Here is a 4841-nt window from a genome sequence, read left to right on the forward strand (position 1 = left end):
GTAAACGAAGGTGATCTCTGTAAGTGGAGTACTATTTCGAAGCCTTTCCCTAGATTTTAGAGTTCCAGGAATAACATTTGAACCAGTTCCGGATGTGGAAAGTTTAAAAGTACCTCCCTGCAAGTGATTGAAGTTTCATTACTTATTCTTCATTTGTGTACAGAAGGCCAAAACTGACTATATCTCTTGTTACTTAGGTCTGATCATTTTCGTGAAACTCCTGATAACGACTAATTTGTCTCGACAGCGAAGCACTTCATTGGTTACTAGCACAGTTTCATGTTCAGAGCTTCTTTATAGAACTTGGTTCCATCGCACTGATGTGGAAGAACTGTTCTTCACTTTAGACAAATTTCCGCTGACACTCGATAAGAAGTAAATACGTGCAGCTATAGTGTGTGTAACTCGTAACGAACAGACACAGTGACGGCTGCTAATTGCTTTCGTTTTAGAACTTATTTCGTTATTTTAGTCTTTCGGACATCTCCAGGTGCAACATCTTCACCATGGTTTGCTCATCTTCACATTATGAATTTAGGAACGGATTATAAGACCAACCCACATTAAAATCCTTGACTTAATTGATTCGGACATATCTTGTGGTGATGACTGTTACGCCTTGATGGTCTGATAGACTGAAATAAGGCGTAAAATATAAGCAGACCACCCGCAGCTGACGGTGTGTATGTATCTGTTATAAGTTCTGTAGAACACCGATCCGCTGTGAAGCAATAGTTAGGAATAGTAAGCACAGTAGACAAAAAAATTAACGCCACCCAGTCTCCGTAGCTGAGCGGTGAGTGTGACCATCACACTGGACTTGCGTTTGGAAGGACGACGGTTCAGATCCCCTTCCAGCCATCCAGATTTAAGTTTTCCATTATTTCTTTCAGTCGCTCCAGAAAGATGCCGGGCTGGTCTCTTTGGAAGGGTATGTCTCATTTCCTTTTCCACATTTTCATAATCCTCCGAGCTTTTGCTCTCTATCTAGTGACTTCAGTGTCAACAGGGCATTAAATTCCAAACTTCCTCCCTTTTTTTCTTGGTGTGGTGATGGCCTTAATTTGATGAGGGAAGGAGGTCTTCAGCTATGCCATATCCCGCTGAAGCCACTCATTGGCGATCACATCTCCTACAGCTACAGAACTGTGCATGTGCTGACTACTTGTTTCACCAGCTATGGCAAATAGTGTCAGACGTTTTTGTGGGTTTAAGATTGGGTGGTGTAGTGGCTCATTCGAGATGAAGTAGGGTGCCTGAAGGTTGGAGTTAAGCCAGAAATGTACGCTTGGAGGTCTGTGAACACAGCTATTGTCATCTTCTAAGACACGAGTGTCTGCAATAGGCTCATTATGAAGATGTAGGAGAAAGGGCAACACTTGGTTAGATGTTGAAAACAATATCCTGCTTCAAGGTCCAGAGCAACTTGAATGAGTGTGGCCAAGTCAGGTTACAAAATACATCAGTAAAACATCACAGAACCACCTGGACCCTGAACGATACACTCGACGCACTGCAGTTTACTGGGCAATTGGTACACTGGACGACTCGTACCGCTTGAAAAGAGGGAAAATCTGACATATCAGGCCACACTATACATCTACAAAGAGCTTCTGTCCAATTTACGTGTTGTTCAGCCCACGGAAGATGTGTAGCTGCTATGAGCAACGGCCTTTTGTAAGATATTTGACTCCAAGCACTCACTGCATGCAGTCTCTTCACAACGTTCATTCGGAAGCGTGTTGCAACGGACCTGCATTTACTGACAGCAGCCATTCCTACCAGATCCGAAACCGATTTTCGTTTACAAGTCGTGACACTCGTTGAAAGGCGGCGTGTTCTTGGTGCTCATCTCTCTTCCTCTCTTCATCATCTCTGTGGATGATGGTTCAAATAGACTGTATGCAGATGAGGGCACTCGTGTCATGTCAAAGAGGCACAGCGACCAATTCAGTGACCAGTAAAGAGGATTGACAGCGATTAGGCATGGTGTTCGTTGTAACACAGTTCTGAATGCTGTATTTTGAGGTGAAGAAATTGTGCTCATATGAAACTTCCTGGCAGATTAAAACTGTGCGCCCGACCGAGACTCGAACTCGGGACCTTTGCCTTTCGCGGGCAAGTGCTCTACCAACTGAGCTACCGAAGCACGACTCACGCCCGGTACTCACAGCTTTACTTCTGCCAGTTCCTCGTCTCCTACCTTCCAAACTTTACAGAAGCTCTCCTGCGAACCTTGCAGAACTAGCACTCCTGAAAGAAAGGATATTGCGGAGACATGGCTTAGCCACAGCCTGGGGGATGTTTCCAGAATGAGATTTTCACTCTGCAGCGGAGTGTGCGCTGATATGAAACTTCCTGGCAGATTAAAACTGTGTGCCCGACCGAGACTCGAACTCGGGACCTTTGCCTTTTGCGGGCAAGTGCTCTACCAACTGAGCTACCGAAGCACGACTCACGCCCGGTACTCACAGCTTTACTTCTGCCAGTACCTCGTCTCCTACCTTCCAAACTTTACAGAAGCTCTATTGCGAACCTTGCAGAACTAGCACTCCTGAAAGAAAGGATATTGCGGAGACATAGCTTAGCCACAGCCTGGGGGATGTTTCCAGAATGAGATTTTCACTCTGCAACGGAGTGTGCGCTGATATGAAACTTCCTGCCAGATTAAAACTGTGTGCCCGACCGAGACTCGGGACCTTTGCCTTTCGCGGGCAAGTGCTCTACCAACTGAGCTACCGAAGCACGACTCACGCCCGGTACTCACAGCTTTACTTCTGCCAGTACCTCGTCTCCTACCTTCCAAACTTTACAGAAGCTCTCCTGCGAACCTTGCAGAACTAGCACTCCTGAAAGAAAGGATATTGCGGAGACATGGCTTAGCCACAGCCTGGGGGATGTTTCCAGAATGAGATTTTCACTCTACAGCGGAGTGTGCGCTGATATGAAACTTCCTGGCAAATTAAAACTGTGCGCCCGACCGAGACTCGAACTCGGGACCTTTGCCTTTCGCGGGCAAGTGCTCTACCAACTGAGCTACCGAAGCACGACTCACGCCCGGTACTCACAGCTTTACTTCTGCCAGTTCCTCGTCTCCTACCTTCCAAACTTTACAGAAGATGCCCTGCGAACCATGCAGAACTAGCACTCCTGAAAGAAAGGATATTGCGGAGACATGGCTTAGCCACAGCCTGGGGGATGTTTCCAGAATGAGATTTTCACTCTGCAGCGGAGTGTGCGCTGATATGAAACTTCCTAGCAGATTAAAACTGTGTGCCCGACCGAGACTCGAACTCGGGACCTTTGCCTTTCGTGGGCAAGTGCTCTACCAACTGAGCTACCGAAGCACGACTCACGCCCGGTACTCACAGCTTTACTCCTGCCAGTACCTCGTCTCCTACCTTCCAAACTTTACAGAAGCTCTCCTGCGAACCTTGCAGAACTGCCAGGAAGTTTCATATCAGCGCACACTCCACTGCAGATTGAAAATCTCATTCTGGAATTGTGCTCGTGTTGGGAGCGGGTCTTCCTCATGGTAGCTGGTAAGACTACTGCTGGGTGCAGCAGCTGCCACCGGCGTAGATGCCAGAACAGCCACTTCACTGCTGGCAGTTTAGAGAATGCGGAGCACTCAGCTCAGGTACCCTGGTGCGATAAGCGAGGAGTCGTCGTCGCCACTGCTACCCCCTACGTGGAGGATTGGCGGTGGACGGGTCTAAGCAGCAGTGGGTTCCCCTGTGTCCCGGAGGGACGCGTGTTTATCGGGGCGTGGGGGAGTTCCGTGCAAAGGCTGGGGTCTGAATTTTTTGGCTGCTTCACAGGCTCACGTCTGCACTGGGAGCCCGTAAATGATACCTGCCACCTCACCTCAGCTTTCGCAGGTAGCCCTGATAATGTTTTTTTCTGTGGGCCTGTCTGGGAAAGCTGTTTCAGCTTGTGAAAGAAAACATTTCGCCACGGTTGTCGTAATGAGTCCATAACACTGGCATTCCAAGAGGTGCTGCAATTTTTTGACGAACATGTTTCCTCGCACGCCAGTGTTCTTACGTGAGTGTACAGGAGGGCGATTATTCGATGCCACAGCAGAGAAAGAATTGGTGAAAAAAGATCTGTCAACCTGTTGGAAGGTATTGTGGCTACTAAAAAGAATGCTATTCTCGGAAAAACACGCCACGCCATTGGTAGACTTTTTGATGGAGCCCCTCATGGAGCGTATGGTTTAGGAGAATACTAAGGCAGAGCGTCGAGAGCCGGCCGGAGTGGCCGTGCGGTTCTAGGCGCTACAGTCTGGAGCCGAGCGACCGCTACGGTTGCAGGTTCGAATCCTGCCTCGGGCAATGATGTGTGTGATGTCCTTAGGTTAGTTAGGTTTAAGTAGTTCTAATTCTAGGCGACTGATGACCTCAGACGTTAAGTCGCATAGTGCTCAGAGCCATTTGAGCCATAGAGCGTCGAGAGAAGAGAAGGTAGCTAGAAGGTGGCGATAGGAGACAGTCGTGATTAGACTGTGGGGGTGAGACAAGTTATCAGACGGTGGTGCAACTGTCGCGTGGTAGTCGCAAGACCCCACCATACATTCAGTGTTAGGTGTGGAGCAACACTGGTCGATTTTCGGTTTGTTGCCGACTGAGCGAATTTTCTGTTCGAGAGCCTCGGTTCGCATGGAATCGCAATTTCATGTCTGGTTTGGAGGCACAATTTTGGCTCCAGTATTGAGCAGTGGAGGCTGTGGCACTTTGGTGGAGTCACTGCTGTGGCGCGTAGTTCACTCCTTTGCAGTCTCCCGATGGTGCACTGAGAGCTCTTCGTTGCTCTGGCTTGGAGGTGAATTATTCACAGAG

The 4841-nt window shown here is 48.4% G+C and overlaps 3 non-coding genes across 3 annotated transcripts; all 3 read right to left on the minus strand.

The window, feature by feature from the left end:
• Positions 1–2074: 2074 nt before the first annotated feature.
• Positions 2075–2149, minus strand: Trnas-cga (transfer RNA serine (anticodon CGA)). Its single transcript has one exon. It is a non-coding gene; the product is annotated as a tRNA-Ser (tRNA).
• A 227-nt stretch (positions 2150–2376) lies between these two features.
• Trnal-caa (transfer RNA leucine (anticodon CAA)) lies at positions 2377–2451 on the minus strand. The gene has a single exon. It is a non-coding gene; the product is annotated as a tRNA-Leu (tRNA).
• A 520-nt stretch (positions 2452–2971) lies between these two features.
• Trnas-cga (transfer RNA serine (anticodon CGA)) lies at positions 2972–3046 on the minus strand. The gene has a single exon. It is a non-coding gene; the product is annotated as a tRNA-Ser (tRNA).
• Between the last annotated feature and the right edge of the window lie 1795 nt (positions 3047–4841).

This window comes from Schistocerca serialis, chromosome 5 (assembly GCF_023864345.2).
Source record: "Schistocerca serialis cubense isolate TAMUIC-IGC-003099 chromosome 5, iqSchSeri2.2, whole genome shotgun sequence".
Lineage (NCBI taxonomy): Eukaryota > Metazoa > Arthropoda > Insecta > Orthoptera > Acrididae > Schistocerca > Schistocerca serialis.